This window comes from Trachypithecus francoisi, unplaced genomic scaffold (genome assembly GCF_009764315.1).
Source record: "Trachypithecus francoisi isolate TF-2019V2 unplaced genomic scaffold, Tfra_2.0 Lachesis_group1, whole genome shotgun sequence".
NCBI classification, from domain to species: domain Eukaryota; kingdom Metazoa; phylum Chordata; class Mammalia; order Primates; family Cercopithecidae; genus Trachypithecus; species Trachypithecus francoisi.
In genome coordinates, this window is record NW_022681454.1 from 169,655,556 (window position 1) to 169,681,729 (window position 26,174).

A 26,174-nucleotide genomic window follows, 5' to 3' on the forward strand; every position below is an offset into this window, starting at 1 on the left:
AAACCATCATTCTTAGCAAACTATCACCAGAAGAGAAAATCACACACCGCATGTTCTCACTCATAGGTGGGAACTGAACAATGAGATCACTTGGACTCGGGAAGGGGAACATCACACACTGGGGCCTATCATGGGGAGGGGGTGGGGGATGGATTGCATTGGGGAGTTATACATGATATAAATGATGAATTGATGGGTGCTGATGAGTTGATGGGTGCAGCACACCAACATGGCACAAGTATACATATGTAACAAACCTGCACGTTCTGCACATGTACCCTAGAACTTGAAGTATAATAAAAATAAACAAATAAAAAAAAACAACAACAAAAAAAGCAAAGTTATGTACCCATCAAGCAAATCCCCAACTTTCTAAAACTTTTAATTTTGTGGTGGTTTGCCTTGGGACGATAACTGAAGGCATATTTAAAATGCAGTTTGAAGTTGCTTCCCTCCTACCTTACAGATCCTTTGTTTCACCAATCCTTCAGAAAGTTTGATGTTCCCTTCAGCATTGAGTGGTGCAGGTATAAAATATAAAGGGTCAAAAAAGCTATGACTGCTTCGTATTCACTCTCCCACTACCGCTTTCAGAGAAGGAGCAACGTTCCACCAGGGAGACCATGCCCATATGTTCCAGGCAGTGCCTCAGTAGAATGGCAAGCAATGGCAGGAGAACTTCTGTGGAGACAGTCCAGCAGAGACATAAGTACAAGCCACTGGTTTACAAATAGGCGCAGCACCAGGCAAGATGACCTCTGGAAGAGAGAAAGACTAATGCTTTTGTTTCATTGGTTTGTCTCCCAATGGCGAGATGGAATCATAGCTGTCATAATCACTATAGTACTTGAGATTTGGAAAAGCAACAGGTTGTAATTGTGGGTATGAATGCAGCTTTATGAGTGAGCAAATAGGATCAAATCAAGCGGCTCAGAATCAAGCCTGGCCTGACAGAACTTGCATTTCCTTCACGGCCACCAACAGAAGAGAAATCAACGTTTACATTTACTCTAAGGATGAAATAGTGTCATCTAGTGGCAGTTGAAATTTGTTACTTAAAAATCATTAGAAAAGTTAGGATTGTAATGCTAAGAAGTCTATACACTATTTCAGACAATGCCAGAAACCTTATTTTTAAACTTCTATTTTTCTATTGTTATACCATAACGAAGCAAAGAATTATCCCAATATTTTATATTAAGGTTATTATTTTTCCCATTATATAGAGAATAATCACAGTATAGTCCTCTCTGCTACCTGCCTCTCTTCCCCAACAGCAACAACAACAAAATCTCAGCTAGGTACCACTATAAATTTGACAATAGAGATTTTAGGGCTAGTTGCAGTACCTCATGCCTGTAATCTCAGCTCAGGAGACTGAGGTGGGAGAATTGCTAGTGTACAAGAGTTCCAGACCAGCCTGGGCAGCAAAATCCTGTCTCTAGCAAAAGAAAAAAAAAAAAGCCAGATGTGATATTGTGTGCCTCTAGTCCTAGCTTCTCAGGAGGCTGAGGCAGGAGAACCCTTTGAGTCTAGAAGATTGAAGCTACAATGAGCTATGATTGCATCACTGCACTCCAGCCTGGGTAACAGAGCAAAAGCCTGTCTCTAAAATCCTCTTTTTTTTTTTTTTTTTTTTTGAGATGGAGTCTTACTGTCACCCAGGCTGCAGTGCAGTGGTGTGCTCTTGGCTCACTGCAAGCTCCAGCTCCCAGGTTCAAGCGATTCTCCTGTCTCAGCCTCCCAAGTAGCTGGGATTACAGGCACCTGCCTCCATGCCCAGTTAATTTTTTGTAATTTTGGTAGAGATGAGGTTTCAGCATATTGGCCAGGGTGGTCTCAAACTTCTGACCTGGTGATCCACCTGCCTCAGTCTCCCAGAGTGTTGAGATTACAGGCGTGAGCCACCGTGCCAGCCAGGCCTAAAATCCTCTTTTAATGTCCTTATAACTGTGAGACTATGAGATGTTTGTAGTTTATTATCATGCCAATGTGCTATTTTAACCCAAGCCTTGAAAACTGTGGCAGTCTCTTTATACCCTAAGATTATCTTTTTATTTCCCCACATGTGGTAAACCTGTATGTGATGTTGGTTAAAAATCAAGTCAATTAAATTTAAAGTCTACATATTTGCCGACTCAATTAGTATGCTCTGTATTCAGAGCTGGCTCCCCAAACATCAGCAAGGTAACGTGTTGAAAAGACATGGAATTCTATGCACTGACTATAGCACACCCTTCTGCTGTCTGAATCTAGCCCTGTACATGATCTTTAGCTGTTTTGCCTTTTTAAAATTGTAGATCTGATAGATACATTAAATTTTACCTGTGTGGTAGAGACTTAACTGACTTAATCCCTTCTCCTCCCAAAACAGTTTTTGCCTTCATTTGAAATTCATTTAAATATTCATTTATGGCTGGGCGCGGTGGCTCACGCCTGTGATCTCAGCACTTTGGGAGGCCGAGGTGGAGGATCATGAGGTCAGGAGATCGAGACCACAGTGAAACCCCATCTCTACTAAAAATATAAAAAATTAGCCAGGCATGGTGGCGGGGGCCTGTAGTCCCAGCTACTTGGGAGGTGGAGGCAGGAGAGTCGCTTGAACCCGGGAGGCAGAGGTTGCAGTGAACAAGAAAGCGCCACTGCACTCTAGCCTGGGTGACAGAGTGAGACTCCATCTCAAAAAATAAATAAATAAATAAAAATAAATATAAATATTCATTTACATAACATACACATTCGTGAGGTTTGGAATTTTCTTTTGAACTGCTTATGACATCTGCTTGATTCCCTCATATGTGTGTAAAATGCTTCTAACTGGGGAAATGACATATTGATTGAAAAAGAAATCTCTCAAAATTTAACCATGCTTTCATGAACTGGAGAGAAAAGTCCCTTTGTGTAGCAAAAACAACTATACTGAAATGCTCTAGTAATGAAAGAATTAGAGAATACTTATAAATTAATCCCTAAGGATCTTTCCTCATGATCTCCCTCTATATTTCAACTTAAAAATAAATTATTATTTAATGTAGAGGTTGAAAACCTAAATATGACCATCTCCTTAAGTATTAATTTATTAAACATAAGGTTAGTGTTTTTAAAATTCATCTAATAAAGCAATTTATCTGAGTGGCAAATATTAGACATTTACTGAATTACTTGCTTATTTACTTAAGTATTGAGGCTACACTGTCCTTTTGATAATTTTTTTTGCATTTCAATATTAATTTCTCCAGAAGCAAATTTGGGTGAACTGCTTTCTTATTTCTCTTTCATTCCCCTAAGAAAAACAAAAGTAAAATATAGTGGTGGGATCAGGATGGCATAGGTACAAGGTAATGTGGAAGGTCACATGTAAGAAAATATGACATAATTTCATTAATTTAACCTGTTCTGCTCCTTGAAAAAATTCTAGATTATAAAATCCATCACTTGCCATCCAGAAAAACACCATGCAACACATATTGCTTCAATATTTCATAAAATATATATTTAGGGGTTTTTCTTTTATTTTCTTTTTGGCAAGATGGTTATGAATTGGGAATACAATAACAGAAACGAAATCCTCTGAGATTTACAACTGCTTCTAAAATGTCATGAAAATTTTCCCACACTTTGAACAGGATTTTATGAAGGCTAGGTTTTTACCTATCATTTTTTATGATCTTACGCTTTTTAAAACAAGTGAAAACTACCCTTCAGCCTGGTGTCACTAAAAGATTAAAAGTTTGCATGAAGAATTAGTGCTGGCAGTCATTCTTAAAACAAATAATTAAAACCCATGTCTTGGGGCCCAAAGTCTTCTGAAATATCTTCAGCAAATTGCTTCATGTGAGACTCCCGTTCGTAGCAACATATTACCTTGTTTTCATAGCAAAATGGCCTAAGGCATATCTTCTAGAACCAAATATCTGAACTTTCCTTTATTTTTAGTTTGGCTTAGTCTTTTGCATAGTGTCAGTCTATTATATGTACTTCTTCCATTCTATTTATAAGGCTTTGATAAATTTTATTTAAATGCACAGATAGTAGAATATACACACACACACATATATGAATTGAATGCCCATATTGGAGAGTTTTAGATTTAGGGAGTCAGAATGTCTATCTCAGATAAATGTTGTATGTACCTTATACCAAAAAAATTTCCATATGAAATATACATGCTAAAAATAAATTATTATTTAATATCAATCTGATAAAATTAATGATATAAGCTCAGGTGGCTGTCCAAATAAATAAGAGTAATTAATTTTGCTATGGTTTCTATTAACTCCCAATATTCAATACTAATATATGTTCAAATAACATTTTCCATGTTTTTAAAAAAGTATTTTCATAATTTTCTTTCAGTCGGATGCACTAATTGCATACTATTGGGATATTTGAATACTAACTGGGGAAAATTAGTTCTTCGTGAAGGTCAAAAAATAACTATTGAGATAAAATTTGTGTACAGTGAAGTGTGGTTTTGGCATAAATGTGATGATGGTGGATTCAAATCACAGCAGCTGAGATCATCTATTCTTTATAATCCCCACAGCTGGAAATGAGTAGTACATTCTGAAGGCCATGACGAGAGACCACGGGGAGAGAGAGAGGGAGTAGATAAATACATAGACAGATGACTTTGAAACACCAAGATTCATAAGCATTCGTGTGTTACATTTTTAGATAAACTCAGATGCGTTCTTATGATGTGGTAGTAAACGTTTAACAACCTGCTCTCTAAAAAAAAATGTATACGTATATGTATGTAAACAAATGTATTATTCATTTTATTGATATAAAATATGCCCCAACAATTTATGTATGATAATATATTATATTCTTTATTTTATATTCCATATAGCAAAGTGATTTTCACAGAATACTTTCATTAATATTTGCCAAACTCTTGTATTTGTATTGAAATTATGATTGCAATTGACATTAATGTTGATTTTTTTATGTTAATGAGTAAGACAATAAAGAAACAATGAGGGCATATATAGAAACTTCACTCATTCACCATTGGCCTGAACAACTTATTTGCAGGATTGAAAAACAGTTTTTGAATATTAAAAAAAATTCCTCAGTTTTTGTGGGATTTCTAATGTAACAGTAATAGACACAACAAACTTTAAAGTTAAATTGCATTATTTATAGTTTCTCCATCATTTTCTTAATTTTATACCAGAGACTGCAGAACTATTATAGCCTTAAGTTGAATACAGCTTGCCTCCTGTTTTTGTAAATAAAGTTTTTTTTTGGAACACAGCCACACCCATTCATTTATGTATTGTCTATGACAGCTTTCACACTACATAAAATCTCTGTCATAACAAAGTTGAGTAGTTGTGACAGAGACCATATAGCTCTAAAGTCCAAAATATTGAGGCTCTGGCTCCTAACAGAAAAAGTTTTCTGACTCCTGAAGCAAACCAGAATTTACCAATAAAACTTTCTGGTATATTGAAAATGTTCTTTACCTGCTCTGTTTGCTACAGTAACCACTTAGCTACACGAGACTACTGAGTACTTGAACTATTAAGTACTATCATTGAAGAGTTGAATTTTTAATGTTATTTCATTTTAATTAATTTAAATTTAAATAGCCATGTTTTGCTAGTAGCTACTTTATGAAGCAGGGTAGGTCGAGACAATTATCAACACCATGAATCATGCCCTGATTTCTCACATTTGTTGAATTTCAAGGTGTAAATGTGGAGTCCTAATAAGGGAAAAGGAGTCGGGTTGGTAGGACCAAGGGAAAGGAAAGAGAAAGCAGATAAGCTATAAGCCTGCCTTTCTTCACGATCCAGGACGCGTAGCCCTCCTGCACAACTCACAACCTTTCTGTGCCCAGCTATCACTAGACCCACAGCTGATAGCAAAATGAAAGTTAGAAACCTTGGTATTATAAATACTGCACAAAGCCCTTTTCAGTGCATAGCACAAGCACCATTCTATAAAATCCCCAGCAAGGTTTTGTCTCCTTGAAGTCAGCTCCTCTTTTGCTGGTCTGCCCATTGCACCCTTGTGAAGTATTTTCATACCTTGTCCAATAAATCTGCCTTTTTATCTACAACTGTCTTGGTAATTTCTTCTTATCCCGATGCCACTGGCCTAGATAGTCATTGATCACCCATGACAGTAAACACATCTACTTCAAGCTACCAATTTCAAGCTATCGATGTGACATCACTGAATAAGTTAGGAAGAAATGTACATTATTATACAGTATTTGTACCATACAGTTCCAATAAACATAAATAACCTCTAAAGCATGGATAAAACACTAGTCAATAATTAACAAGTGGTATGTTTTGAGTATTTATTACCTTGATTTTAATTTAATTAGTTTAATTATACATTTATATAATTTAACTTTAAGAATAGATGTGTTTAATAACGAATGGCAAAATTTCTAAAAATTGTTAACAGTTTTCTCTCAAACCAGTGCAATCTGACTTCAGCAGATGACTGACTGAAAACACCATGCTCTTTATTACTATACATAAAATCAACTGAACTAAAGAAAAAGGTAAGTGAAAGAGAAAATCAAAAGGATCCATTAGTATGAAACTCAGTTTGTGAAAATGGTTATACTGTCAAAGGCAAGGCATTTCTAGTTGTACAAAGAGTAACAGTGCCACAGAAACTCACAGAGTAGGGATTTGTTACTCAGAGTCATGGTTTCTACAGGAATTTCAAAGATGATCCCTCTCAATTAATACGCAAAATTTATGTAAAGATATAAAAACATTTTCCTGGGAATAAATTAACATTCAGGGAGGTTGGGGAATTTTGCTTTTGAAAATTTGAATATTAAAGTTGTTAACTCTCAGTCAAAAATTTAATAAGCACATTTGTGGCTTAAATATAATGAGTGTAGAGCTAAAACTGTAAATCTTTCAGATCCCAAATCTGAATCAGGTAAGAATAGATGAGAATTAGCCTAAGCTGAAAAATGGAACCTAAATGTCCCATATGAGGCTGGGCAGGAGCCAAGATCATCACTTTGAAACTATCTGAAGAAAAAATTCGTAAATTGAAATACCGTACTGAAAGTCATACAGAACTCAGCACAAAGGGACAAAGAGATTAAAACTAGGAAAAGACAAGTGATAAATACATTACGGGTAGAATTAACAACTCTCATATAGGTTCGATGAAAATTTTAGAAGTGAAAAATAGAATAAATATTTAAATATCCATTTTAAGTGTTTTTACATACAGTAATTTTTTTAAGTATTTAGTTCACTATTTACTGCATATTAGTTTAAGTTTTTTTTTTCTGTTATACTTGTTTCTGCTCGCTTACCATTTTTACATTAAAAATAGTGTGAGATGGCTTTTCAGTCAGGTGACTCTCAAGTCTTTTTGGCTAAATTTTTCTAAACTTTTAGTTTCAGAAGTTTTTTTCTTGTTGATTTCTCACCCAGAATATATATTAAAAGGGTATTTGCCACATTAAATTGCATTGAACACCCTTTTCAAAGCCAGTGCACTCATAGAACATGTCTATCCTTGCAGATGAATTTGACTGGAGTCATTTGGCTTCCCTAATAGCTCTGCTTTTAAATATAATCATGAAGAACTCCAGGTACTCAGTGTTAACAACTAATGATTGCCCTGAAAATGTCAGTCAGCCTAAGTGACTGACAATTTTTTCTTTGTGAGGTGAGTGTATGACATTAAATACTTGTTGAATAAAAGAATAAAAAATCAGAGTAAAGAGATCTTTGTTTTATAAATTAGGTATATTGCTCCTCTAGATCTAACTATAGTTGTGATTATTAAAATCTACTGTTCAAAAGGAATTAACTAAATTATGGTAAAGGAGTAAGAGTACTGAACTGGGAGACTGGGATAATTCTATCAAAATCTGCTGGAGATTTAAATATCTTCATCTTTAAATTATGAGTACACAACCATGTAATTTCAGTTGTCTCATTCAATTTTATGTTTCTTTCTTTCTTTCTTTCTTTTTTTTTTGAGATAGAGTCCCACTCTTGTCGAGTGGCGCAACCTTGGCTCACTGCAAGCTCCACCTCCCGGGTTCACGCCATTCTCCTGCCTCAGCCTCCCAAGTAGCTGGGACTACAGGCGCCCGCCACCACGCCTGGATAATTTTTGTATTTTTAATAGGAACGGGGTTTCACCATGTTGGCCAGGCTGGTCTCAAACTCCTGCACTCAGGTGATCCACCCACCTCGGCCTTCCGAAGTGCTGGGATTACAGGCGTGAAACACCGCGCCCGGCCCGTTTTATGTTTCTTAACTGGAGAGCTGGAGCCATTATGAGCAAAATAAACAGAAAAGATTTTTTCCGTCCAACCGATGGACCAAGCTAGACATTGTATCTTCAACATTTTCTCTTCATGTACACCATTGACTGTTCAGCACTATACCTAGCAAATATCAGTCACAAATGAAAACTATAGTCTGTTTTCACAGAAATGTTTCTTCTGATTTTTCCCTCTTTGCTATTCTTATTTTCATTGTCTTAACTCAGGTCATCAGCATCTTTTCACATGAACTACTGAATTTTTCTCCTAACAGACCATGCTCTTCATCTCCCTGCACCCCAAGTATCTCCAATGTTTCCAAGGTGTCTTTCTTGATGTAAACGCACTGATTTTATAAACCTCAACCTCTTCCTTTGATTTAGAGGTTAAAGCCTAACCCATAGATAGAAGTCTTCATCTTTCCCAATCTAGTTTTCTCATTTTTCTAGTACAGTCTTTTGCCAATTTCCATCTTCCTTCATATCTTTGGATTCACATCCCAAACTCTGGAGAAGGCAAAAACATTAAATGTAGTTTCATCAGTCGTTCATTTTTTCCCACTTTATGCTTTTGGCAATGCTGCTCCTGCTGCATAGTATACACTTTCCCCTTTTTTTTATCAGGTGAAATTCTACCTATTTATAAGTTCCTGCTCAAATACTAATTGTATTGAAAAGTTTCCCTGAATACCTTGGAAGAAAAAGTTCTGCCTCCCTCATCCGAAATCATCTCATAGCACTTTTACGTAACCCTATTTTAGTACTTAACACATGGAGTTATATTTAGCTGTTGCCCTTATACTTTCTCTGGTAGATTATGTGCTAATTTCTTTCTTTCTTTCTTTATCCATCTATCCATCAAGCATTTATTGAAGACCTGCTATTCATCAGACACTTTGTTAGAATATAGGGGACGGAGTTGTAAGAACTGATTTTAGCTTTAACAAGTTTATTCTTTATATGGAAATCCAACATTTAAGTAAATTTTAATTTACAATATAGGATATTGAGTGCTGTGGTAGGTAGTCGTCTCTGCAGAGAATACTTTGGAAAAAAGAACTTTAAAATTTACTGCATAGGCGGGTAGGAATTAGGTCCAAGGACTTTCTCTGGTTGAGGTCAACCATTCATTTATTAACTATTTAGAGTGGAGTATAATTAATTCTCGATAGATGTCATTAAATACACTTTATTTCGAGTACATGGAGGTTTATTCTCTCTAGTGTGTTGGATAAAGGCCATAGGTAGTGAAGATATTTCAGAGATGTGAAGAATCCAGTAGGAATGACAACACTCAGCATTTCCATTCAACCAGATAACACAGGGAAAATGTCAGTTTTGTGAAGGCAGATACATTAACCACGTGCAACTCCATTAATATAAATAATCTTATCCATTGAGCTCTCCCACAGACCTTCTTGATTCCAATCAGACAGTAATGAAGTGCAGGCGAGACAGCATTCTGCACTCACATTCCAGACAATGGTTCAAGCCCCTCCTCTAGGTACCCCAAGAAGGAGACAGGAGGACTGACTTACTGTATATTTGACTCATTTTCCTAGAAAGTGCAGACTCGCTATAAAATGTGTTAGGTGGTGAGAACGCTGGCGGTGCACTGTTTTCCTGCATTTTCGGCCTCAATGCAAACCCTCTGCCCAAAGCCTCGCTTCAGCACGCAGGAGCTGCGTCTTCAGCACACTTTCCCTGTTGCCAAGTAACCAATTCTCCCTCAGCCTAGTCTCCAGGGGTCTCGAGCCGCTTCCGCCTCCCCCTCCAGGGTGCTCCAATCAGCGACCAGTGTGGCTGTCACGTGGGCAGCCGGGGCGGACCCTGGGGAGCCGGGCTCGCGGCGCCTTACCTCGTGGCTCCGCGCTGGGGCGTGCGGAGCCCGCCTCCCCGCCCCTCGGAGCCCGCGGGCCCGGCCGCCCCGCCCCCAGGTGCCCGGGGAGAGCAGGCGGGGAGGGCGGGGCGGCTCCGCGCGTTGGCGGTGCTAGCCCAGCAGCTGCGCCGCCCGGCTTCAGCACCTTTCTCTGTCCGTCGCTGCAGCCGCCTCCTCCTCCAGGTAAGAAGCCGGTGGGGCCGCAGAGATACCAAGGCAAGCTCAGGCTTGAAGAGGGTGATGCTTGAACTGTCGCGGCGTCATGCGAGAGGGGCTCTGACCGCCCTGTGGTCGCGGACCAGGGTGATGTACGTCCTGCAGGACTTTGCACACCATGGTGCCTAATGAGATAATCCCCTTGGTTTTAGAGCCACACACCTGATTCTTACAAGGCACAGCAAACAGCGAATATTTATGTATCTAAACTACCTTTGCAGTGTAAACTATGGACATTTCGAGGGACATTGTTTTATTTTTATGGCTATTAAGTATATGTCTAGGGCCCAAATTGCTGTTCTCATCCCTCCGCCGGCCAGACACTTCTGTATAGATCATTTACGGTAACCCTTTGAAGATGGTCTTATTAGTAGGGTTGTACTAAGAAAGATTTGAGTAAAAAGGAAATGTATTCTGGAAAAAAAAAAGGTATTGGATGTAAGACAGGTATACTATGTATTAAGTAGATCGTAAAATAGAATCTTTGCTGTCCTCCCCTCTCCAAAAACAGACTTGTTTTGCTTGCAAAGATTGAAAGGAACAAACAATTTAAGAAGACTTTTTTACTGTATTAATTAAAAGCAATTGATTTGAATGAAAAGTAATGAAAAGTCCGACCATGGATCAAAAATAAGTTATTTTGCATGTTAATATATACATATACATACTATATATATTTAACAAGGGTTTGAAGAGAGATACTGCATTTCTGAATCTTTCATAAATATTCTTTAGAGAAAACTATCAAAAAACACAAGTTCATTATAAAAGGATACGAAACGGCCAAAGTCCAACAATGTGAGGTTATAGTTGCCATTCTTAGCACTGTAATAACATTTCTGCGTTGTAAAAATTAGAAAATAAATGACAATGAATTTATGAGAATTTATAAATTTGAAGTCCATTAGAGTTTAAGCATTAATTTATTTGTAGATTTATGCCTTATCATTACCCTGCTTGCCAGTAGCCGATGCTGGGCAGGTGGTGATTACAAACTCTTTGGAGAAAGCACTCTTACATCCTTTTGAGATTCTGCCTCACTGGCCTAAGTGTTCAAGAAAATGGATATAGTTATATCTAACTGTTTTGAAGGCAGACATCTGAGATAGGTGGTCTGAGAACCTTTCCCCTCCTATGATCTAAAATTAAATGTAGTTATTAAGTGCTTTTGAAAAGTTGTTAATTCATTAATATTTTGGGATACATCCTTTACTGGATTGTTTGGAGATTAATGTTACAAATGGTAGCTTTAGAGTTCCTGGGAAGTTTTAAAGCAATGACCTATTTCAAAGGGCATATATGGAAAGTAAAGCTCTTGAGTTCCACAGACTTAATTATGTAAAAATAACTGGTTGAACGTTATTGTTTACATTACTCTGACTTTCTTTTGTGTTGTTACTAATAGAACTGCTTAAAGAACTGTGGACATCTGAAGATGTTAAATATGCTTACTTGAAAGTTTTACCATTCTTTGTTCTTCTTATTTCTAAAGATAAATAGTGGTGTTCTAAATATTTTTAAGTTACTTATTAGTCACATAATAATCCCATAGATTAGAAAGCCATAAATTAATTTAGGCCAGAAAAACAATGCTCCCAGTATAGGGAAGACCAGGGCTAGAGCGCTTTTGTTGTTGCTGTTTTCTGTAGACTCTGTCTTGTATCCTTCAGTCTGGGAAAGGAGGGGCAGGGCCAGTGGCAGTTTTTTAATTACTGGAAGAGGTTTAAGAACAGATTTCTGGCCGGGCGCGGTGGCTCACGCCTGTAATCCCAGCACTTTGGGAGGCCGAGGCGGGCGGATCACAAGGTCAGGAGATCGAGACCATGGTGAAACCCCGTCTCTACTAAAAATACAAAAAAATTAGCCGGGCGCAGTTGCGGGCGCCTGTAGTCCCAGCTACTCAGGAGGCTGAGGCAGGAGAATGGCGTGAACCCGGGAGGCGGAGCTTGCAGTGAGCTGAGATCCGGCCACTGTACTCCAGCCTGGGCGGCGGAGCGAGACTCCGCCTCAAAAAAAAAAAAAAAAAAAAAAAAGAACAGATTTCTGTTTGTTTGTTTTACTGTTTTACCCTAATGGATACTAGAAGTCCAACATGAATGATTAGGTTGTCACTATTAATGAAATGTGTAAATTCTCCAGAGTACCTAATTTTGTTGCCTAAATACTTTAATGAAGACTAAAATGTAATTCTAACAGTTTTGAAGGATTCACATTTTCGTCCTGTATTCCAGAATTTCTTTGAAATCTAACATATGTAAGAAAGGTAACACTTTATCAGATTACTGAATTGTAATACTGAATACTTAGAGTTTACCCAGCCATTCATGATAATTATGTATACGCAAGCATCATTGCTTCTTTTGATAACTGCTGAATTATCTCATTTTACGTTTTGTATATCTGTTCCATTGAACAGATGGAAATATTAAAGTGAAGTCATGTATCTTCCAGTGTGTCTTCAGGAACAGAGATTTCATCAAAATGATATTAATTTATAGAAATCATATGAGGATAGGCCGGGTGCGGTGGCTCATACCTGTAATCCTGGCACTTTGGGAGGCTGAGGCAGGTGGCTCACCTGAGGTCAGGAGTTTGAGACCAGCCTGACCAACATAGTGAAACCCCATCTTTGTTAAAAATACAAAAATTAGCTGGGCGTGGTGGCGCACGTCTGTAATCCCAGCTACTTGGGAGGCTGAGGCATGAGAATCTCTTGAACCCAGGAGGCGGAGGTTGTAGTGAGCCGAGATTGTGCCACTGCACACCAGCCTGGGTGACAGAGCAAGACTCCGTCAAAAAAAAAAAAAAAAAGATGATATTGGAAGGAATTTCTTATTAATTCATGCTCCTTTTCTTTTGTATCAGAAACATATGAAACTCAATATTTGGTGGGTACTTTTCAATATCCAAGACTGTGCTTTATCCTGTTAAAATAGTATCGTGATTATTCTTTCATTGTTGATAAGACTATTCCTTGAGATTTGTCAGCAAGAAATTAGATGTGGATACCTGAAGAGAATTTTAGAAATTCTCCCAAAGAATCTATTCCATAAGGAAACAAAACCTAGAGAAAAGCATTTTTCTTATTTGAGTTTACTTAAAATGTTCACGAAGGACTTGCAACTTTGGTGATAAAAATTGTAGAAACACTATAAAATGATCAGCTTTGTATAGTGAAAGAAAAATTCCCATCATGATTAATTAGAAAGACTTGAAAAGTTCCCATGCTTAAAGCATGGGCTGTCACTTTAGAAGACACAGTTCAGGTTGTTTTCATCTGATTTCAGTGACTAGACAGGTATCACTTCAGTGACTAGTCAAACATTTCAAATAGGCTGGATTTTCTAAGAAAAAAAAAGAACTTGATATTGGAGCCACAGCTGGCATGTGCCTTCCAGATGTCACATTATCAGCTACTTGAGTAAAATAATTTTTATATATAATGATAGAAGTCTTACTTTTTATTGTGTTAAATGTACTTACAATATATAGTTCAGTAAACTTCTTATAAAATTCTGTAATTCTACATTCTAATTTTAAAAATGCACCATAGAAATAGACAGTAATATAAATCTATAATTAAGATAATACAGGAGGTAATTTAACAATGTTATTTACTATGATAAGGATAATTGATAATTGTCATGCTCAGATAAATTCTAGCAAAAGTGGAGAAATAAATTTCCCTGTCAGTGAAGATATAACAGTCAATACTTGTTTTGTACGTTCGGATGTTCTGAGATGGAGTACTCAAGGTAGAGGTCCTTAAACATTTTTCTTGTGCTTAGGTTTATTGTCTTCTTCTTCAAGATTCTTCACATTTTTTTTTTAGCTGTAAGCATGTGCCAGTATCCCAGGCCGACTCATGTACAGCAATGTATAGTAAGTTCAATTTCATATCACGTACACAAAAAAACTTACTTTCAAATTGGAAAGTAGAAAATAATTTTTATTACACAAAGCACTCGTGTTTAATGTGCTATTAAAAAAAAAACCCTTCATTATCCAATACAAACAGCTCCACATGGAGTCTCAAAAAATGAGTAGTTGGTTAATAAGAAATAGCTAACATTTAATTAAGTTTGATTCTTTGAGATAAAGTATTATGGGTGGCTTTTAATGAAACGAGTTATGCACCATTTTATTTTTAAGGTAAACAGGTTTGAAAGGGTCATTTTGGAATTTATGATAGAAGGATCCTTAAGATCAGTTACTCTAACACCGTTATTTTGTTAATGAGGACACTGAACACATACAAATTATGTTTGCAAAATTAGTAAGGGAAAAGCTGGCTTAGAACCTCAGACTGTGACACACAGCTTTGTGCTCCCTCTCTAAAGAGCTACAGAATGGATCACCAACATGGTTTTCTCATGTATTATATTTCTTCAAGTGACTAAGTCAAAAGTTTAAATAATTAAAGTCTAAATCATTTTCACATGGTTAAAATAATTGTTGTAGTTAATAAACAATATGCATGTGTTTTGGTCTCATCATATAGAAAGTTTACTTAAAATACTAGTTAAAAATTATTTTTCCAATACTTATATAATGTATTGGTTTGCTTATTAAAATAAGATTTGCTGCAAAGTCATTTGTGATTTGAGATCTGGTTACCTTAGAAATGTCTTATCCCAATGCACTCCATGGTACACAAGTAGCCGTCACGCCTAAAATTAAATGTCAAGAATATTAGAAATGAGATGCTTTTGGAAGTTATATCTGAAGCCTAGATTATGGTTACCCTTAGGTACAACTGTAAGGTTGAATACGTTTGTTTTCTAGGCTTTCTCCCACTTTGTACCAGATGCTACTTATAGCACTGTTACTCAAAGTGTACCTTAGACTAGCAGCATAAGCATCTCTTGGGACCTTGTTAGATATACATATCTTTAGGCCAGGTCCCTACCAAATCAGAATTTCTCAGGGAGGGGCTCAGGAATCTGTGTTTTAACAAGCCCCAAGTGATTCTTGTGCAATGTGGAGTTTGAGAAGTACTGCTACAGGGTACTTTAAGCCATGCAGGTGAATGGTGCATAAACATTACTGGCTCAACAGGCGACCAAGTCTCTTGGCAACTTGGTTGCCTCTTGAGCTGGTAATGTCCATGTGCTATTCTACTTCTGAGGCTTTACTTGGAAGTACCATAAACTACTAAATAAATGAATTTATTCCTGAAAATATAATAGTGGATATGTTTCATTAGCATTTACATATCAATAGTAGCTTTTTGGACATAATATCTCACCTTCAAAATTAATTCGTTAGCTCATATTTAAGGAAATTTTATGTTGGCTAAGAGCATAGTATTTGACTTAGGCAGACTAATATGTAGATTACCAACCTATCAGATCTGTGCCTGCGCCCTGCCTTGGGTGATATAGCCCTTTACTTAGCAAATTAAAATCAGACTTATTTCAGGCCTCTGTCAATATATTGTGCATATATTGAAAACGGTTTTAGTTTAGTTACTTTATATAGACCCTTTTTTCCCATTTTTTTCACTTCTTTTTTCTTTTCTTTTTTCTTCTGAGACAGGGTCCCCTGCTGGAGTGCAGTGGTGCTATCATGGCTCACTGCAGCCTCGAACTCCCAGGCTCAATCAATCCCCCCGTATCAGCCTTCCGAGTAGTTGGGACTACAGGCACGCGCCACCACTCCTGGCTAATTTTTTTTTTTTTTTTACTTTTTATAGAGAAGACATCTCACTATGTTGCCCAGGCTGGTCTGGAACTCCTGGGCTCAAGCGATCCACCCAACTTGGTCTACCAGAGTCCTGGGATTACAGGCATTCATGAGGTTCTGTGCCTGGCCCTGTGTTTGTTTTTGTTTTATTAATATTCAAGCTTCTACGTGTCCATTTGATTTTCTTTCCTGGTTTTCCCAAATTGACTTGCCAAAATAATTTTTAACCCCTTTTCCCAGAACATGAATGTGCCAGCATTAAGTGACTTTCTGCCAAATGGGGAATCCTAAGTTTGATAGACAGAGAAGCATGAAGGCTCATCCTGCTTCAAAAACTCTACATGCAAAACCCAACTCACAAACCAGGTTAATTAGAAGAGGAGCGAGGGTCCTGGGGATTACATAGCAATTTATGGCAGAGTTCCTCAATTCTTTTTTTTTTTTAATGAGCAGTGATTCTATTTATAAAAATAGGAGTATACTTTTTTGCCACACCCTATCGAAGAAATAATCTTGTATCTTTTTATGACAAATATTTACTTATGTCCTTTCATAGTGTTCTCTGAATGGAATATTTACTTCAAAAATTCCAGTTTATATTTGAAAATATGTGATTTCTCCCTTTTCTTCTCTCTCTCTCTCTTTTTTTTTTTTTGAGACAGAGTCTCACTCTGTCGACCAGACTGGAGTTCAGTGGCACGATCTAGGCTCACTGCAGCCTCCACCTCCCGGATTCAAGCAATACTCCAGCCTCAGCCTCCCGAGTACCTGTCATTACAGGCGCACACCATTATGCCTGGCTAATTTTTGTATTTTCATTAGAGATGGGGTTTCACCATGTTGGTCAGAGTGGTCTCGAACTCCTGACCTCGGCCCGCCTTGGCCTCCCAAAGTGCTGGGATTACAGGCGTGAGCCACCATGCCCGGCCTCTCCCTTTTCTATTATTCTTTGGATAACTCTCTCAGAATGGTCACATTGAAAGTATATGAATGAGCCTGTTGAAGTAGAGGTGGATTACTTCTTTGATCAAATCAAAAATTATTTCCATGATGTAGCACAAAAGATTCTGTAATCCTCTAAGCATCTGGGTAAGTCTAGTTCCAGGATTCAAATCCATATAATTTTCATTTTCATGGCTAAAATGGAGGAAAGTATAAAAATAAGTATATGGAAATAGATAATAAAGGTAACTCCATTCATCTTTCCGTATCTTTGAATCAGTGTCTTGCTCTTCTGATGTTCAGTGTTTGGTCTTACATATAATTCCTGTGTTTTGTTGACCAAGATGGAATTCATACTGGTGTAGTGGTCATTTTGTGAGCCCAAACTAGAACTGCCATAATGACCTTATTCTTCTCTGCTTGCTACCTAATCCAGGATTTTAATGTAGGCTAATACTGTACTTGTGACCTATTTTGTCTTCTAAGCTTTTAAGAACATGATTTGACATATATTGGGAATGCTTAGATAACACTGCCTGCCAAGCATGTAAAAGGTTAACTCAGAAATGCTCAGGCAAACTCAAGCATGTAAAAGGTAAAGTAGACATTTAAGAGATTAATTTCAGTCAGGAGATACCAGAGGCAGTTTTTCTGCCAACTCATCTTTATAGTCATTGAACTAGGCCAGTAGTTCTTAAGCCTTACTGTGCATTTAACTTGTCTGAGAGTGATATTGAAAAGCTCCACTCCAAGGTTCTCATTTATAAGAGTTGGGATGTGATTCACAAGTCTGCATTTTTAGCAAGTGTCTGAGTTAATTCTGATGCGAAATACTTGAGAACCACACTTTGAGATACACTGATTAAGAGATTTTTGAAATCCTATTTATCCTTGGTAATGTCTGATGCTATATATCACAATGATAATAATGCTCATTTAGAATTACGGATTCAGACAAAAAGAGCTCAAGTTAGTGGGCCAATGTATGATTTTTTAAAAATTCCTTTCAGTTTTCTGCATTTTCCAGATGTTTTCCAAAGAATAAACACCTATGGATTATATGAGAAGACATATTTTTTTGCATAGCTCTGAGCATATAGTATATTTATGTTTTAAACACTGATATTTCAACAACATGTTTTTAGGGTTTTATTTTTTAGTAATAAAGGCAATACATTTCCATTACAGAAAAATTACACAATTCAGAAGTGTATAAAAGTGAGTTTAACAAAACTACCTTGAATCTCTGCATCCTGGTATAACTCTGACCTTTTCATAGACATTTTTAGGTACTTTTATTGATTTTTGTTACGATTTCTCAGACATTCCCAGAAATACATCTCAGAGTCTTTATTTTTGTGCTCCCTCTTTTTAGCAAGCTTTTTTTCACCGGATGTCTTTATATTTTGCTTTCCTTGAAATGTCTGCTTGGTATCACCTTTGAGGTCTTCCTATGCCATCTTTTAAAAAATTTACAATGTGAACTCTGTGTCCAGAACTCCTTTTCCCTTTTCCCTCCATTATTTTTATTTTTCTCTATTCCACAAATTATCTTGAGAGATGTGTGTGTGTATATATATATGTGTGTGTGTGTGTATATGTGTGTATATATATAAAACTCAAGATAATTGTGATATATATTACACATATACTTATATATTTATATGTATATATATAAAATTATTCGTTTTGCTGATATCCTTTTTTTTTTTTTTTTTAAAGATAGAGTCTCACTTTGTCATCCAGGCTAGAGTGCAGTGGCGTGATCATAGCTCACTGCAGACTCGATTTCCTGGGCTCACGTAGTCCTCACACCTCAGCCTCCTGAGTAGCTGGGACTAGAGGTACATGCACCACCCCTGGCTAATTTTTGTATTTTTGTAGATATAGGTTCTTGCTGTGTTGCCCAGTCTGGACTTGAACTCTTGGCCTCAAGTGATTCTCCAACCTTATCCTCCCCAAGCCTGGGATTAAACACACGAGCCCTCGTGCTAATTTTGTGATTCCCTGCTACAAGAATAAAAGCTCTGGGCATGCAGGATTTTTTTTAATGCTTTTTTTAAATTTTCAGTTCTTGCCTAGCATATAGTTATTGCTCAATAAATATTTATTGAGTGAATGAGTAAATTGTGCGGTGATTACTGAAAGTTTAAAAAGTTAATGAAATGATAAACTTCCCCGAATTTTACCATCTCAAAATTGCCAAATATTTACCTTGAACTGTATATTCTTTTAGCTTTTAATGTGTATGTGTATATATATATATAAATGTTTAAATGCAAAAACGTAACTCTGACATGCCTTTTAAATTAACTATGTAGACTTTATGAAATGATTGATTTATAACTACTCTTTTCATATTAAGATGTTTTATATATATGTTAATATTATTCCAGTTTTTTCTTTCAATTTTATGATATATTTTAACAAAAATAGTAAAATTCAAGATTTTGTTTCATAATTTTTGTAATTTCATTTTTTTAAATTATAAGATGACTGTGTCAATTTCTAACATTGTGAGTCGATTTTTCCCTAAATATCAGGAAACAAACTGTGTCTATTGATTACCTTTGTTAAATTAGAAATTTACCATATCTTTGTTTTCTTCTCTTCTTCTCCTCAGCTCTAGTACCTAGGTAAACAATATATGATTTTAAAGTTTTGATAATGAACATTTTAGGTTATCTGTCTTCTCTTTCAGTCATTACTTTGTCATTTGCATTTTCATAGCCATATTCCAGTTTCTTTGTTTAATACATTTAAAAAATTACATTGACTTTCACATTTGAGCTGTTTGTTTTGATTCATTTTTAAAAACACTGTAATTTTTTTAAAGTACTTTTTAAAGAAGAATACATGTGTAAATTGCCCTCTAAAACTTCTCAGTATGAGAATGTCTTTCTGTTTGTTTTCCCTTCACATATGGATGATACTTTGGCAACTTATAGAAGAGTGAGATCAGCATTTTGGGAGACTGAGACAGGAGGGTCACTTGAGGATAGTTCAAGATCAGCTTGGGCAACATAGCGACACCCTATGTCTACAAAAAAAGAAAAAGAAAAAGAAATTAGCCAGGAGTGTTAGTGTGTGCTGTAGTCTCATTTCGGGAGGCTGAGGCAAGAAGATCACTTGAGCTCAGGAGTTTGAGGCTTGAGTGTGCTATGATCGGGACACTGCACCCCAGCCTGAGTGATGCAGCAGGACCTGGTCTCAAAAAAGAGAAAAAATAAAAAGCGAGAACACAATAGTTCTTCAGTTTAATACAGTTATTATATCACTGAATTGGGAATTTTGTACAGTGGTGAAAAATGATGCCAATCTGTTTTTTTCCACTTGTATGTAATATTTTTACAAAATTCTTCTTAGTTGCTCATTAGAGTGTAAAGAAATAAATTAGCCTTGAATTTGCCTTAATATACCTAGGTATGGATAGTTAACTGTATGCATACATACATACATATATATATATTTAAGCAAAATATGTGTATCTTTATATTTAAGCAAAATATGTATATTGCTTAAAACAAAAGCACTTTTGATCTGCCTATTTAGAGTCTTTTTTTAAACCCAGTAAATGAGTTGTCGTTGTTGCTGTTTTTTTTGGCTACATCTCAAATTGTTGTTTTTGTTTCTGTAGTTTTACTTGTGCTTTAGCTTTTTCTAAAAATATTTTTAATATTTTAGTTTGAAGTTTCATTCCTTGTGTACTGTGTCTTTCAATTTCTCTCTAAATTTTAAAAAAATCTCTATTTTCCAGTGTTTTGGAAGTTTTTTTTCACTTTTGTTCTCTGAATCATTGATATGTTTTTTTTTGCAATTTCAGTTCGGCTCTTTATTGTTCTTTAATGTGGATTTTTATTCTGCTATTGTCTTTTGTTTTTTTCATAATCATTATTTTAGCCATCTCATCCTGCAGCCTCTTTATCTTAGCTGATAGTATGCTCATTCCTACTCCTGAATGAGAGGCGGCCCATATAGGCTATTGATTACCAGAATACAGAATGTGTAGGTTTCTGCAGGCCCCAAACTCTTTCTTCTTGGATACTGGATCAGTTATATCACTATATGATCAATGTCAAATCTCCTTCTTATATCAACATTGATAGAAATCTTATGTCAATATCCTAATCTAATAGGCATTGTCTAGCAGACTTTCTATTATTTAGTAGATTCTTTTTTCCTGAGATGGAATTTTCTCCTTTCTGCATTGACTCAATCAATGGGGAAATACATGAAAAAATAAAAATCCTTTTTGCTTCCACTTGTAATATATTGCTGAAGAGCTACACTTCCTTACAGTGTAGTACTATTGTCTTACCTCACTTTTTCTCCCATTTCTTTTTTTTTTTTTTTTTTTGACTAGGAGCCATAGTCACTGAGTAAATATAAGGGCGGGGGTCATGGACTGAGTGAAGAAGGACAGAAAAGGTACATGATGGAAATGAGAAAGACAGTACTACAGCTCCCGGGCCATGCATGGTTTAATAGCTCTGTTACTTTCTGGTTGATACTGATCTTGTTTTTCTAAATTGGGGGCATTTGATGAGGCAATGACAATGTACATTTATACATATGTCCTGGGAGAAAGGCTTCTACAATTTCTAGCAGCATTGTGGATGGTCCACCTATGGCACTATAGTTCCTTTCGCATGGTACCTATGACACCGATTATAGTACCTTAGTGTTTAGAGGAAATTCCTCTGAGATTAAAATGTCATTGATACTGAGACCTTATTTTATGTGTGACTGTGAGTTTTTTGGTGTATTTTTCCTGTGGTAAGTGCCAATTAGGGTGCTTCCAGCTGTAGGCAACAGAAAATACACTCACTTTACTAGCTCATGTAACTAAAAAAGAATCTAAGGATAGAGTTGGACGATTGTATGTATCATTCATAACTAGCTTCAGTGTTAAATTGATGTCATTGTGACTCAGCCCCTCTCTACTGTACTGGCTTTTTTCAAGCTCCAGGTAGTAGCCTCAAGCTATTCTACAAACCTCCTCATGATGGTGAGATAACTTATGTCTTCTCTGATTTCAGACTCTCTGTGGTTTAGTCCACAGAAGAGAAAGCTGCTTTTTCTGGTAGTGCCCATAAAAGTCCTAAATTTCAAGATTAAACACATTTGACCCAGGCAAACACTGATTGCTTTCAGTCACTAAATATTAGTTTGCATTTTCTAGAACTTTCTATAAATGGAATGATACATTGTATACTCTTTTTGTCTGTATTATTCTCAGTATAATTATCTTGATATTTATGCATTTGTTGCATGTATCACTAGTTCATTCCTTCTTATTGGTGCAGAATATTCCATTATATGGATATAGTCCATGTTTAAATTCCTTTGCCTACTAATGGTTAGTGGGTTGTTTTCAGTTTCTGGCTATTAGAAATGAATCTGTTTGAACATTTATAAAAAAAAATAAATAAACACATTTGAGCTATTTTCCCATCACTGAACCATTAAAATGGCTAGGGAAATGATGAGTATAAACTGGAACCACCTGCTCTAGTTCAGGGACTGGAATTTTACCTAAACCTGGACTGAAGCAGAGGAGAGGGTCATCAAATACAAATGTAGCGATTGCACAAAGAAGGGAATGGAGGTGGTGGGGAGGCAAACAACAAATCTTCATTATGGTGTTTAAGTGGAAAGTGGGAAGAGATTCTGTCAGGATCTGCTAGAAATGCTATTTTAACCTGGAACACTTGTATGCCTCTATAGCACAGATGACTCAGGCACATTGAACCTACAAACAAAATAGAACTTTGAATCTTGAAACTTGTGGGAACAAAATTCCTCAACTGGAATATGAAAGTATAATAATTTTCAATTAAAATTATATTTTACTGCTTCTCTCTCCAGTTCTACTCATATTTTGATCTTTGTCATGGGCTTTTTGTCATTTTTTAATTAATTTATTTTGTTCATTGAAACATAGTTGTATGTACTTATGGGCACATATTTATGAGACATGCAATATAGAGTAATCAAATCAGGATAGTATATCTGTCACCGCAAATATTTATCATGTCTTTTATTGGGAACATTCGAAGTCCTCTCTTCTGGCTATTTGAAAACATAGAATGAATTATCATTAACTATAGTCTTCTTATAGTGCTTAGAACACTAGAACTTATTCCTTCTATATAGCTGTAATTTTGTATATTTAATCCATCTTTTCTTATCTCCCCTACACTGCTACTCTTCGTGGCTACTCATAAGCAGCATTGTACTCTCTAGTTGTATGATACCAACTTTTTTAGCTTCTGCATAAGAGTGAGAGCATACACTATTTACCTTTCTGTTCTTGGCTTATTTCACTTAACATGTCTTCCAGGCTCCTCTATGTTCCCATGAATGGCAGTATTTTATTTTTTTATGGCTGACTAGTATTTCATTGTGTGTATACACCACATTTTCTTTATCCATGCATCTGTTGATGGACTTTAAGTTTGATCCCGTATTCTGGCTGTAGTGCTGCTGTGCTGCAGTACGCGTGGGAGTGGAGATATCTTTTTGATGTACTGATTTCCTTTTGTCATGGGCTGTTTAATAAGTAAGTAAGTAATGAAATGTAAACTAATAAGAAATGTATTAGAATTGGAAAAATAAAACCCAGTTTTTTTTATTAGCAGTACTGCAAATAGTCTCTATTTCCTAATGCTTTTAAATATTTACACAGTCTTTACTAAAATGTCAGCATACACATACATACTCATACGTATCTCAAATGGAATGTCTCTATCACCAGAAGGTGATTCATATTACATCAAATTAAGGAAACATCAGTTATTCTTTATACCTAGTTGTCTTCATCCATTTTCTGTTGCTTACAAAAGAATACCTGAAACTGGGTAACTTGTAAAGAAAATAAGTTTGTTTGTTACCATGATGGAGGCTAAGAAGTCCAAGATCAAGAGGCCACATCTGATAAGAGCCTAAGAGCCTTCCTGGTGGTCGGGACTCTGAAGGATCCAAAGGCAGTGCAGGAAATCACAAGGCGAGCAGGGTGAGCGTGCTAACATGCTTAACATGCTTGTTGAGGTCTCTTCATATTCTTATAATGCCACCACTTACTCTTCCATGATAACCTACTAATCCGTTGAGCCACTAATTCATTAATTCTTGAATGAATTAATTCGTTCATGAGGGCAGAACCCTCACGATCTAATCACTTTTTAAAGGCCCCACCTTTCAGTGCTGCCACATTGGGGATTAAGTTTCCAACACATGAAATTTAGGAGATGCAGTCAACCCATAGCAGCAGTCATCAGTAGCTATTTACTATAGTCAGATTGGTGACCATTTACTAAATTAGAAAAAAATAAGTAGGAGCATATTTTGTGGGGAACATCGTACGTTTTTTTTTTTAATAACTTAAATGTGAGATTCTATTTAAAATCCATGTGGGGATGTTAAACAGGAAATTATAAATATGAATTATACTCAAGATAAAAACTTGGGGGTAAATTTATATGGTATTTAAATTTCTAAAACCGGCTGGGATCACCGAGAGAACAGTGTGGAGAAGAGATCCAACGACTGATCCCTGGGACGTTCTGAAGTTTGGAGTTCAGAAAGATGATGAGGAATCAAAACAAAAAGATTAAAAAAAAAGAATGGGGAGAAGGCACTGAAGTAGTAGGGGAACCAAAAGAAAGCACTTTTCTAAAAGGCAAGTGAAAAAGATGTTTCAGGAGGGTGGATTCAACTGTGATCCAACGTGGCAGCTACTGCTGCTAAAGTAGCAAGTAAAATGAGGACTGATCTTTGACTAGTGGGTGTTTTACTAATTTTGCTAATTAGCAACCTGTTTCTTAATCCTCAAATGCAGGACAGATTCTTCAGTCTTAACTTTACTTGGCCTGTCTGAAATATTTAACCTGCTTGAGAACGTTCTCCTTTGACATTCACCATATTATTTTCTCTATTATTTTTATTTATTGTACCTCTGCTCAGTTGTCTTTTCAGCCTCTTTTTTGTTTCCTGTCCTTATCCCTCAGACATTGGTGTTGCTCAAAATTGTATATGAAATGCTTAACCAGACTTATGTATTTTAATTTTAGGAATCTCCGCCTACACGTCGCACTGACATTTTGCATTCATTGTCTCTTAATAGAGCTTTACCCAGACCTGGTGCTCCTACTGAATTCTCTCTCTCAATGAATGGGGCTAAGCTATTCAGTCAGGCAGAAGTCGACAAATCTTCCTGAAGTTCTCCCTCTCCCTTGCTTCCAGTTAGTTTATTAGTTCAACCCCTTGTCTTTGTCATCTACTTGCATATGTTTTGCCACCATGTCCCCCAGAGGCCTTTTCAAAATAGTGTCAGGATGATATTAGTAAATCACAAAATGGGATTTTTGTGTGATTTAAAAATACCGTTAGCATGTTGAAAATGTTTCAAAGACTCCCCATCCCCTGTAAAGTAAAATCCACAATTCTTACCACGATCTACATGACTTTCCATCCTTCTGTCTCTGCCTGTCTGTTCATTCTCGTGTTCCACTACTTCTCTTTATGTGCCATTATACTTTAGGCAGAGAAAAATAATTTCTGTCTCAAAGTTCCAGTCCCATCTTTTTTTTTTATACAGCCTTCTTGGCCACCTAAATCATAGGCACATTTTTCTTTATGTTCCTCCAAGTATGTGTTCATTCTGTATTATAGCAGCTATTGCATATTGTTTCATACATTTATTTGTGTCTATTAGAAATGAAGTCAAGTGCAAATAACAGAAAATCAGCAACTAAAACAGACTTCCCTTTTTTCGTATAACAAGAGGCCTGAAGATGGCACAACAATACCGTTAGAATGGCAGCATCTCTGCAGTTTTCTTGGCCTTTCCTTCGGGGATGCAAGACAGCTGCTGCAGCGACAGCATCACATCAGTGTTCCAATCAGAAGGGCAGGAGAATAACATCATAGATTTCCACTTGTATCTCCTTAGCTGAAGCTGGATCAGATGCCCACACTTAGGCCTCTAATTGTCCAAGGATGATGAAACTATGACTGGCATAGACCAATCATCATTCTCCTTCTAGGAAGAGGTAAACAGCGTTTCCTCCCTGAGATCAGTGTAATTCCACCTGTACCAAAAGAATGTGGGACTTTGTTGGCAGGGAAAGAGACAAGTGACAATGGTTGCTGGTAGATTAGACAACATATATGTCTG

The 26,174-nt window shown here is 36.5% G+C and overlaps 1 protein-coding gene across 1 annotated transcript in view; it reads left to right on the plus strand.

Annotated features, from left to right (window-relative positions):
- Positions 1 to 10,191: 10,191 nt before the first annotated feature.
- Positions 10,192 to 26,174, plus strand: part of WDR17 (WD repeat domain 17) — a 117,304-nt gene continuing 101,321 nt past the window's right edge. Inside the window, exon 1 of the mRNA XM_033215733.1 lies at positions 10,192 to 10,336. The gene's annotated coding sequence lies outside the window, so the exon portion shown is untranslated. The remainder of the gene's footprint in view (positions 10,337 to 26,174) is intronic.